We start from the raw sequence: 12,642 nt of genomic DNA, 5'->3' as shown, positions 1-12,642 counted from the left end.
GATTTTAATAAAAGTATTAAATATCAGTAGAAAGATTATATGTGAATTAAATGCTTATTATCAGGAATATATGTTAAATGTATATTTGGTAATACTACATGACATACATTATAAGGGCCAAATATATTATTGTCACACCCTTCTTTTGAAACAAAGTACACCAAAAAAATTTCACTTATTATTTATAAAAACACATTCTGTATACTTACATTAACTATCCAATACAAGTGGTTATAAACAAGATCAATTCTAAGAAAATTTAATACAATGATATGAATTGAATATCACAATATCTCTTCTTCAAACATTGCTTCTTAAATAAAGTTACCTTCAAAACCTATCTTAACAAAAGGATAAGCTACAAAGAACTTAGTGAGTAATTCCTTATTTCAAGCACACACAAATCATAACTACACCAATCAAATAGTGTATAGTTTTTCAAGAATCTCTTATCAATTAAGGATAAACAACTCAACCATTTTATTTAATAATAATAGTAATGTACTTACAACTACTCAAGTTGCCATTAGACTCTTATATGATACTCATTCTCATTCTTTACTTTCTCTTTACTTATTCTCATTGTCTCTCTAATCTTTTTATGTACACATTTTCTTTCGTTTTTTATTCTCTTGTTGTCTACTCATTTTCTATACTAATTCTCCTTCTTTTTGACTATTCTCTCTATTTTAACCTTATATATATATATATATATATATATATATATATATATATATATATATATATATATATATATCTTGTGTCTCCGACTCTCTCTCTCTCTCTCTCTCTCTCTCTCTCTTTCTCTCTCTCTCTCTCTTACATCTTTATTTCTCTCTTTTTATTTACACTCGTTCTATCTTTATAAATCTCAATTATACTAACTCATTAGCAAATATAATAGTACTCTATTATGTGTCGTGATAATACTCACTCCTAGACCACTATAGCAACATACAAATATACATCTCAACTATAGTCAGTCATTAACACACTATTTAATACTCAATTTCATATCTCAAGTGTACACGCTAAAATTATAATACTTTACTATGGATCTCAATTATACCCGTCTGTTTACTCGAATAGTATTAACATACTATAAATTTTGACTACTCTATTTAATAACTCGTGTAGCATTAAAAAACTATCATTCTCAATTATCACAAATACTCAAATCATACAATATATATATATATATATATATATATATATATATATATAGAGAGAGAGAGAGAGAGAGAGAAAGATAGAGAAAGATAATGTTACTCACCTTGTTAGTTTGCGAATACTAACTACTACTCTCACTCCAAATCTCCAATTGATGTACTTGATTAATCTTCTTTGACAAAAACATATTCACATATCATGTAGAGTTCCTTAGAACTCATATCAAATGATTAAGATCTTGATAATATTCCAATTCACCGAAATCACATTGTTTGTCCCAAAATAGTAACTCGACAATTTATTGTCAATAAACCGATTAAGTTCTATGAATTAAGATTATATATGACTTAATTCATTATATTATATACTCAATTTCACTATTTTATCACTTTCATCAATTAGTGTTTGAAACCCTAATTTTCAATAAACGAATTCAACCATGGAATCTCAACATAAGGTTTGTAATTGGGTTATAAACATTGATAATGTCACCATGATCAAGTTATCAATAAGTTATTTCAAGTTTCTAACATGAACTGAACATTTTCTATTAAATCTCAACGGCTTAATAAAAGAGGAAATCAATTCTTTTATGTTTTTCTATAGACTAGAACTTGTTTCCCTTGATTCTAGCCTTCTCTAGACAACTTCACAACCTCAGAATTACCCTAGCAAAACCTTCATTCGAAGCCCATGAAATATGTTCGAGAAAAGAGGTCTAACAGATTATATATGTGTTTTATGTACGTTATAATGTCGTGATAAGTATATAGCCACATGGTGGTCTTTGGGAATCAGCAAAGTACATTGCTGATTCCATTCCGCCTTTGTAGACATTTTTGTCCCAACTTCAAAGATGCATATATATTATTCGTTTATTACCCATTTTCGATGATGTTTATATATCACACGAAGCTAGGAACATATTCTACAACTCTATTAAGTCACTTCTCACTAAATTAATACAGGTCTTAATCTATTAAGTCATAAAGTAGGCCTAAAGTGCATAACATTCCCTTTTACGCTTCTGACCAAAATGCATCTTCTCATGCATTCTTACTCTTGAACTTACTCATCCAACCTCTTCTTAGCGGCTTCAACTTTTTTTGGACTTTTTCATGAAGTCATAACTTTATAATCTCATCTTTTTATCATAAATGAACAAATTGCCCTTTTGGTCAATATTTGACTAAAAGGCAGATCTTTCCAAATTTTGGGTTGTTACAAGTATATATGTGTTAAATGAATATTTGATAATACTACATGACAATCTTAATAGAATGATTATTACTTAAAGTGGTTAAATATACACTGAATACTTACTATTCTGTGTTAAATGTATACCCTCTATTACGATAGTATTGGATGAATAGGAAAACGGTATTAGAAGTTGATGTATTCTGGTCTAATTATAAACTAAGGTTTTTCAAGAATACTTAGTTCAAAGTAAGATGCATAAGCGGGTAGTTTTATTTTGGATGTGAGTGTGAGATTTGAACAGAGAGTAGAGCTATGTTATGTGGCATTATTACATGCTCGTGTATGGGTTGCACACCAGAGTATTGAACTAGTATTCCTTTAGAAAACCATAAATGGTCGGTGGTGTGTAATTTATATACTACCAATTTTAAATTTATGAACCTAACCTAATTAACTAACTAATTTCACTTAGGTAGTGTACCTAGTCAATTTATAGGATAGTTTAGGTAAGTTGGATGTCGACCGCAGGGAAAAAAATTTAATATAGAAAATAAAATAATTAAACTAAGAAATAAACTTAAAGTGAGGGGTTTTACTGATTTTGCAAGTTCTGTAACGTAATTTAAACAATTAACAATTAAACAACTATAAAAACTAAGCAAGAAAAGAAAACGATTTTTAATTCAAGTTTAAAGAGTAATTTCATTTAGTTCTAAATTCCCCCTCTCATATGGTTGATTTCTAGTGGATAAATTATATTGATCACCAATTCGTTAAATCACTAGTTATCATGGTCTGATACCTAGTTTTTCTAATTTATGAATTACCATGCAATGATCAAGCACAAGTTAGACACAAATTTGATATAAACATGAATTGGATTATGAATGGTAAATCTGTGAACTACATATCCTAGATCAAGATAAGCAACTATAGCACAAGTTATAGATCAATTATGCTCTCTAACAAAATCAAAGTAACTAACTTTTATATACCTAACCCTAGGATTTGTTCAATCACTAGATCTAATTATTTAATGATCATAAACAACTAGGTAACAAATTCATGCAATTATAATGATCGTCTACTACAAAAAACTTGTTTAATAAGCAATATAAGTTAGAACTTCAACATGCTAGGATTGTGATTATCAAACACTAGTAAAATCAACATAAAACATCCATGAATTCGAACTCAACATATAGGATACATGTTCATCTTCACCAACCATAAGTATAGGGTGATTAGCCCGTAACTAAATCAGAAACAAACATAAACTCAAAGCTAATTAGACTAGACATGGTTAAAGTTAGCAAACCGAATGATTGTAAGTGGTTCTTCTTCTAATTATCTTCAAAGCTTGATCTCCAAATGAATTCTTAACTTTAAAGGGTTCTCCAGAGGGTTTTAGTATCATCTCTTAACTTAATTCCCAAACCAAGTCCCAAAATTCGACCTAAAGTTTGATTTATATAATTTCCAAATTTCGCTTCCCACGTCGTGGCAAATAGGCTCCACGGCGTGGCGACAATTAAAAATGTGGACGCCCTATGTCTCGGGAATCTTCTGTGTCCGGAAAGATGTCCACGACGTGGCCTTGAGAATGTCACATCGTGGCAAGTATCCATCTCTCTTCGATGTCAACTCCTTTTCCTCGAGAGTAGTGTTGGATTAGGTGTCTAAGCCAATAACAAAATTAGTATAATCTTGAATTATTAGCAAAGTCATTTTAGGTTGCCCTCAAACCTAATAATTAAAAAATGATGACTTTTAGAGAGACAAACTGATTTATTAATTTATTATGTGATTAATAAATTAATAAAAATCAAAATAAATAATTTATTAGTGTATTATGAGAATAATATATTAATTAGGAATTGTATTGTTTAATTATAAATTAATCAGAAATTAATTGGAATTAATTAGAATAATTAAAAGTGGAAGGACTAACGATGAAAATGTTCAAAAGATTGAACATTGACCAATTATAGAATATCTCTATGAGGGAGAAAATTTCTAGAGGTCTTCTAGGGTTTCCTTGGGCATTAAGGGTACCTTGGATTCCTTAGGGAAGAAGTTAAGGGATTACGACTTATCTTAGGAAATTGCCTTATCCCTAGCTCCTTTGATCACATATAAAAACCCTCCATGGGGTTCTAAATTTAGGCATCCCCATTCCTCAAGGAAAAGCCGAAATTTTATTTCCCCCTCTCCTCTCTCTTCAAGTCTCCTAGTTGCTAGGGTTGAGTGTGAACTATTAGAGACACGAGATTTCTGGTGCTTGCTTCCAAAGCTTTGAAGAAGGGTTTTAGATTTGTTTACTGTAAAAAATCAAAAGATATTTAATCTTCCATTATGAAATTTGATTTTATTAGGGTTATTGTAGTTTGATAATTCATAGTATGTTACCTTTATGTGAAAGACATAGATTCGTTTAGGTTGCATGCGCCCTAATCATTTAATTGTTAAGTGTTTTTCCGCTTAGAGCATTATTTTTGTAATTTACGTTTTCCATTAGTGGTATCAGAGCATATGAATGTCTTACATCTAATTACACATAAGTAAATTGAATAAACAAAAAAATAAATTTTTTTTTGTATCTCACGATGTGAGAGTTGATGCTCACCACGTGAGATCTGGAAAATTTGATTTTTTTATATTGATCTGGCTAATCTATTTTGCATGCTTATTATTTGGTAATTATCTATTTTATATCTGCCAAATTCGAATTTTACTAAATATTTGATAATTAAATAAAAACTTATAAGTTAGGAGATAAATCTTTCACTTAATTAATTATTTAATTGCTTAATATAATTAATTTTAAATGTGTAAATGATTAATATAATTAATATAACGGTGCAGCTTGTTGCCCGTTTGTCATCTCACTAGTTGTACGATGATAATTAAATTAATGGAAACTTGAGTTTATAGAGTAAAAAAAGTGTGATATTATATTTGATATTATAAAATTCACCGACACCATTCAGTATTAATTAATTTTATTAACTAATGTCACATCCCTAGTATTTTAAAGTTGTTTAAAATACACCTTATATATATATATATATATATATATATATATATATATATAATTAAAAGTTTAATATATACTATATGTATAAGTAAGGTTCTAAAAAACGTAAGGCGTGACTTGACGGCAATGTCAAACCTCAAGCTTTTCCGTGCCTAGGCGAGTCACAACGTTTGTAAGGCGTGAGTTAAGGCGACAATTTTCTATATAATTAATATTTTTATATGTATTTTCAAATATTATTCATCTTTTTATAAATATATGAGCTAAGGCGGCATTTTGGTAAAGCTTGGCGGCAGGTGCACGCCTTGGAGTCGTGGCGCACCATGGCCAGCTCTTTAGAACCTTGTGTAAAGACACGGTCAGTCAAATCGCTAGTACGCCTCATTCACGAAGCCATAATATAAGGAGAGTTTAAGAAAGCGGTCTATAAAATGACTACTATTGGGGTATCCATTCTTACCCACCGCTATTTTGTATGGTGGAGGGTCGTTAGCCGAACGTATTTGATAGGACATAATCTCAGTAAGAAGTATAATGCTATAAAAGTAACTAAACCAATTTTTTAAAATCCCACTCTAAGTTACTTTAGGAAAAATGTGAAAAGTATGTTAATCCATGAAAACGTACATCATGCTTTATATGTTGTTAGTGGAGCATGTGTGATTAACCGACACACTAATAGGGACTATAAAGAGATAGGATGGACATCTTGAAAATTATCATTGTTGATGGAGCATGTGTGGTTAATCGGCACATCAATTTGAGATTGTAAATGACGTCAAGGTTGTCAAATGGGTTTGCATAGTTATTCACATCTCCTTTGTGATCATCGGCATCCCACTCACAAAAGTGAGAGCATAATCTAAGATTAAACATTCCATTGATAAGAATCAATGAATCTCAAAAGATCTAGGAGTTTCATAAGATTGAAATTGGTAAAAGCCTTACCTACCTAAAATAGATTCGAATTTGATTACGGCATCCCTCTTCAAAGTTCAAATAGAAAATGTGGATCCTAGCCTTAATTTAAGTTTATGGGTTAGTTATTAAGGAGTAAAATCAACTAACTCAAATTCTCTTTTCTCATGTTTTTAGATGTCTTGTGAAGATAGAAATGGTTTTCCTCATTATTTTGGAAATGGTTTTCCTCTTCCTTCTGAAGATGATCTTCCACATTCTAATCAAGGTGAAAATGTTTTCTCTTCTTCGGGAAATGGTGGAACTGGACATCATGCTTCTTCAACTCTTCCACCTCCTTCTCTAGTGACTCTCCCAATGTCGCATTTTCCTCGAGTTGAAAGATACGAAACTACTCAAGCCGTATTGGCATCTAGACATCAAGATGGAAATTCTATGTGTGCGCATGTTCTGAAATTGAAGTTGTACATTGACAAGTTGGATAGAATGGGTGTCGTTATCCCAAGGGATCAAGTCATTATTTTGGTTCTTCTTTCGCTTCCAAAGCCATACGAATAGTTCATTGAGAACTTTCATATGATAAACATCGATGTAATCCTAATTGATCTTACCCAAATGTCAATTGTTGTTGAAGCAGAAATGTTTAGAGCACGTCTGAAGTAGAGGTGCTTAAAGGGTATGATTCCAATGATTACATGGACATTTACAATGATGATAATGGTGGTCCAGAAAATATTTATCTTCCCAATAGAAAGGGGTTGGCCAAAGTCAAATAATTTTGATCATATGGTAAAGAGAAGGGCGAGTTCTGAGATAGTTCCATCTGTTAACCCCAAAAATTCCATATGTTTCTATTGCCAATTGAAGGGACATTGGTTGTGAAACTACCCAAAGTACCTGAAAGATCTCAATGATAGTGAAGTCAAGTTGTTTGACTCTACTTCAGGTACATCTATTATCTAACTCCATTATTTTAACAAGTTCCTATTCATAGCCACTTGATGTATGATGTGATGATCAGATTTTGATGTTATTGCGGGATCTAGGAGAAAGAAGGAAGCTTAAGCAGAGTGAGCTAAATATGATCTTGAAAGAAGGACTTCACATGGTTCGATGATCATAATTTGGAGCTACTATTTAAGAGTTAGGATAATTAAATAGATTGCTATTACTGTTAGGAGATGTCTAGAAACATAGTTTTTATTTTATATGTTGTAAGGACAAGTTCCAACTTTTCATTTATTTTCAATAAAAGTGAAAATTTGGTTTATTTGGTTGTCTCATTTTATATTTCCTTGCAATGACATTTATGAACGTGTTGGTTACATTACTAATATTAGCAATATTAATTGTGGATTTGATTCTTATGATATCACTTGTGGTATTGTCATAGTTGACCAAGTGAAAAGAAATCTCATCACCAAGTGGACAAATACTTGGTATTGTACAAGTCACATTGTATAGTATATGAGAATCTTGTTCATTTGAAAATTATAACTAATTCATTGATCACATGTTTGTCAAGTGAAGGACTAATGGATCTAGTACATGTTGATATGGACCATTTAGATCCACCACAAAGGATGATAACTCTATTCGTCATCATTTTGTGATGTTTCAGTAAATATGGTTGTGTACTGGGTAGGTTCCCACATTAGATCACATCAAAGTTTGGGGTTGCGAGGCTTTTCTGAGAAAAGAAACTCATGACAAGCTCGAGCCTCGGAGTGAGCGATGTATTTTCATCGGGTACCCGTAGAAGTCCTTTGGATATCTCTTATATAGACCGAGTGACAATGTTGTCTTCGTTGCGAGGAGAGGAGTCTTTCAAGAGAGAGAACTTATATGCCAAGAGGACAGTGGGAGGCAAATTAACCTTGAAGATCTTCAAGAGTTAAGCGATGAAGGAACCTCAAACACTAGCACTCAACCCGAGGAGGAAACTCCAGTTGAACCAATTAACAAGTCCGTAGCTCCGAGGCATTCCAGTAGAGTTAGTGTTTTACTTGTGTTATATGGTTTTCATATAACAGCTGAAGGTGATACATTTATCAGTGATTGCACACTGATAAATTTGGATGAACCTAACAACTACGTGGAAGCCATGGCAGGCCCCGAGTCTGCTAAGTGGAAAGAGGCTATGGATAGCGAGATTCAGTCCATGTATGACAATCAAGTTTGGAAATTGGTTGATAATGTACTGGGCCGTAAGACAGTTGGGTGCAAATGGATCTTTAAGAAGAATACTGACATGGATGGGAATGTACACACATATAAGGCGCGACTAGTTGCGAAGGGATTTACTCAAACTCTGGGAGTTGACTATGATGAGACCTTCTCACCAGTAGCGAAGATTAAATCTATAAGGGTTATGCTGGCCATAGCTGCATTTCATGACTATGAAATATGGAAAATGGATGTCAAAACCGCTTTCCTTAATGGAAAGTTGGCTGAGGATATTTACATAAGTCAGCCAAAGGGTTTTGTCAGTGCAGAGTACCCTAATAGAGTCTGTAAGCTTGAGAAATCCATATATGGATTGAAACAAGCATCTCATAGATGAAATCTTTGTTTTGATGAGAGAGTCGAAGAGTTCGGATTTTCGAGAAGCGAGGATCAGTCCTGCGTATATGTCAAAGCTAGTGGGAGTATAGTTAGTTTTCTGGTGTTGTATGTGGATGATATACTACTCAACGGAAATGACATCCCAACCTTGCAAGAGGTCAAGTCCTTGCTTGGGAAGTGTTTTGCTATGAAGGACCTTGGAGAAGCTACCTATATCCTAGGGATAAGGATATTGAGAAATAGAAGTAAAAGATTAATAGGACTTAGTCAAAGTGCCTACTTGGACAAGGTGTCGAAACGTTTCAACATGTAGAACTCCAAGAAAGGTGACTTACCTATCCAAGGCAATACCAAACTGAGTAAGACTCAGAGTCTGAGTATAGAGGCTGAGATAGCATAAATGAGTCATATACCATATGCTTCTGCAGTTGGTTCGATCACGTATGTTATAACTTCTACTCGCCATGAAGTGGCCTTTCCTTTAAGCATGGTCAGCAGATATCAAGGGAACCCTGGTAAAGCTTATTGGACTGTGGTTAAGAACATTCTTAAGTACCTACGGAGGACTAAGGACTGGATCCTTACCCTCAGTCGGGCTGGGTGTTTACCCTGAATGGAGGAGCAGTGACATGGAAAAGTTCCAAGCAGGAGACTGTAGCTGATTCAATGTGTGAATCAGAGTACATATCAGCAAGCGAAGCAACGAAGGAGGTGATGTGGTTGAAAAAAATTCATCGGAGACCTTGGAGTTATTCCATCCATAAAGGAGCCTGTGGAAAATTTCCGCGATAATGAAGGGGCGGTTTCCTTAACCAAGGAACCGAGAGATCATGGACGATCCAGACATATTGACAGAAAGTACCACTTCATATGACATCAAGTAGATGAAGGGCACCTCGTGGTAAAGAGGAAATCGTCAAATGACAACCCAGCAGATCCCCTCACAAAGGGACTGACTGGGGTTAAGCACTTGCAACATGCGAGGGGCATTGGGCTAAAGGATGATATTAGTTTTAGTGATTAGATAAACCAAAACTTGTAATAGCTAAATTGTAATTGACATTTGATGACGAATAAAAGGAGTTTTATTTATAAGTAAAGTTACTGTCTTGTGTCAATTATTTACTATTGTTTCACTTTGGATGTTTTGACTGCCAGAATAAATAAGATTTATTCAAACTATCCACAGTCGTTCATACTTTGGAAGTAGGTATGAAAGAAGACTGTCATGAGTTGGCTTGTAGGATTGTCTAGGGAGTTAGGCATTGCAACAGGTTTGCTACACCATTCATGAGTACTTCTGAAATAATATTTGAGTATTGGATCAACCTGTGCTCACTTGTATCACTTCATGAAATTTATCACGAGTGATTGTGAGACGAATATATCATATATATATATATATATATATATATATATATATATATATATATATATGTGTGTGTGTGTGTGTGTGTGTGTGTGCGTGTGTGTGTGTCTTCAAACATAGATATATGAGTTGTTGACTATGAGTTAGTCATGCATTGATGGCACGAAAATGCACCAGTAACTTGATGTTATAAAACGTGTCGTTGCGCATGGTTTAATGAGTAGTTGGTACAAGCATATAATGTCGAATTTTATCTGTTCCTTTTATCCTAAGAGGATTAAAAGCAACATCTTGGGCCCCTCGATGATTCTGTTTTGACTTATATGTCGGACCCGGTCAGAACTAAATTGATGTGTTCGGTTATTTTCTATGTCAGGCAAATTGGAAATCGGGAAACAAACTGTTGGACAATAAATATGACATTGTTCAATGTATTTGTCCAGCTGATATCTTGGGAACAGAGGAGTATATGACTCCTTATCTAAAGGATGCGACACTGACTGGGTCGGAGTTGACAACGGCTTTTGGAAGCTTACGATTGCTAAGTCAGATCCTGAAGTCACATAGGCAGCTATAGTTATTAGACTTATCCAAGTGGGAGACTGTTGGATTTGGTGTCTAAGCCCATAACTATAACTGGTATGTACTTGACCCGATAGTAGCATGGTCTTTTTAGGTTGCCTTCACCTGTGCAATTTGATAGGACGGTTTTATGAGAATAAGGTTATTTACAATTTATTAATATATTATAAGTATAATATATTAATATGGTTATTTAATTAGTATTGTCCAAGAATTAATTTGGAATTAATTTTGTGGTTAAAAGAGACTAATTAAATATGGAGGGATTGATTTTGAAAATCAAGGATACTTATAGTATGGGCTAAGAGATCCATGATTATGTAAGTGGGCTAAACCAATAATATAACCAATGGATAGTCCATGGAGGTTAAACCCATGGATCATAGGAATGTGGAAAGTCATGGATCGTTAGGGTTTACAAAGTGTAACCCTAACACTTGCCACAACTATTAATAGCCCCCTCCATGCTCCAAAATCGGTTGCACCTTCAATAGAGACAAATAACTTATTCTCTTAGAACCTCCTTTTGCATATTGGTGTTTGTGAAGCATTGGAGGCATCACACTTGAGGTGCTTAAGCTTTCAAAGGTCAAGAACTCTACCATACTCAAAAGGTAAGCATCCAAACCTTATATAGCTTCAATTGTATGCTAGTTAGGGTGAATGCTTTGGAAACAGAAAATGCATGTATGTTTGGTTGCATGTGCACTTAAGAAGTGTTATAGTGCTCAAAACCCAACAGTTGCTACATGTATGTTGTTCGTTTCTATACGATATACAAAAGGTTGTTGATGCACTTATGTTTAGTTGGGAATATACTTTTATTTAGGTAAAACGTAATGTGATTATATAAATTATTTTTGCATTTTATCTGAATAAGTTATCTAACAATCTTCAACATTTACATGTTATTAGTATGAGGAGGTTTATTAGGGGATGATCGGATTGGTGGGGAAGAATTGTGAACTTGGGCTCCACAGAAGATTCGGTTGTTGACTGTTGCTACCAGACCAATGTGAGCTTGGGTTGTCCAAGCATACGAAAAAGAAAATCGTAACCTACAAGAAAGTGATAGCTCAAACTACAATTTGCAGATTGGTTTTTTTAAAAGAGATGGAATTAATACTATCCCACTTTAAATGCTATGTTTCTTTTGGAACAAGTTAAGCAGACAAAAATTAAGTAGTGAAAGGATAGTAAATGTAAGTTTTTTTTTTAATATGTTCTTTTTTTTACAAAAAAGACCATTTTTTTAACCTTACTGTTAATATTTGGTTTTCTATCAGTTGGTATCTTTTTCTGGAAAGGGTAATGTACTTTATTATTTTTAAGTTTGCAGTCATCTGATATGATTTAAAACATGAAAAGACAGTATATTTATATTTATATTTATATTTATATTTTTGTTTTTTTTATCACCTGGTCTGTTTTAACAAAACAAACAATTTTTTAAGTGAGTGCATAGTTTTTTTCATCTTACACATAGATATGAAGTATTTTATATAAACTACGTGCTATGTATGCATATTATCTGAATACTTGCTGTCTATGCCGGATGAACATTTTATACATGTTTTAAAGGATTTAAACTGTATACGTATTTTATATATACGAATATGTTGGGTATGAGATGGGTAGATGAATGATGAGAGATAAAAGATGATGCGAGTAAACATTGGCAGCTATGGACTTAGTGCCTTATAAACATCGGCAGCTATGGACTTAGTGCCTACTGGACAAACACTGGTAGCTATGGATTTAGTACCTGTTAGGAATTGGTAGCTATGGACTTAGTACCTAT

The sequence above is a fragment of the Lactuca serriola genome, chromosome 9 (genome assembly GCF_051521515.1).
Source record: "Lactuca serriola cultivar US96UC23 chromosome 9, Lser_US96UC23_V15, whole genome shotgun sequence".
NCBI lineage: Eukaryota > Viridiplantae > Streptophyta > Magnoliopsida > Asterales > Asteraceae > Lactuca > Lactuca serriola.
This window is presented reverse-complemented; position numbering follows the sequence as displayed.